Source organism: Camelina sativa, chromosome 2 (genome assembly GCF_000633955.1).
Source record: "Camelina sativa cultivar DH55 chromosome 2, Cs, whole genome shotgun sequence".
Classification (NCBI taxonomy): Eukaryota; Viridiplantae; Streptophyta; class Magnoliopsida; order Brassicales; family Brassicaceae; genus Camelina; species Camelina sativa.
This window is the reverse complement of record NC_025686.1, coordinates 15664812-15665334: the sequence shown is the minus strand read 5'-3', so window position 1 is coordinate 15665334 and position 523 is coordinate 15664812. Positions and strand designations below refer to the sequence as shown.

General features: G+C 18.2%; 1 pseudogene; it reads right to left on the bottom strand.

The window, feature by feature from the left end:
• LOC109126787 overlaps positions 1 to 523 on the bottom strand; it is a 3700-nt pseudogene that overhangs the window by 1937 nt on the left and 1240 nt on the right.

Below are 523 nucleotides of genomic sequence, written 5' to 3'. Positions count from 1 at the left end.
AATCTATTTATTTTTTGTTTCCAAATTCAAAAATAATTATTTCTAGATATACATGATTTCTGTAATTAATGATTAATTACGCTAATATTATCAGATTTCTCCTTTTTAGGTAATTCAAATTGATAAAGATATGGGAAAGTCTCGGAACATATTTCCATATTTTTTATTCTCATTAATCTTTTCATTTTATATATTAGAAATATTACAAAATTGATGATAAATGTTTTAATATAATTATAGTGTTCGTTTTTGTATAGCTATATATATATATATATATATTTTTTTTAAATTATATTTTACGAAATATTTAATTAATTTCAACTAATTAGAATCTCTAATCAATTTAATGTATAATTTTAAATGAGATTTAATGTCATGTTTTAATTTGTAATCGTGTTTTGAAAAAATTGTATAAATCTCTAACTATTTTTTTTGCAACAATCTCTAACTTTAGTTATTAGAATATTTGTTAAAGATTGAGATCTCTTATACTGAATCATTAATATAGTTTCCTAAAATATTT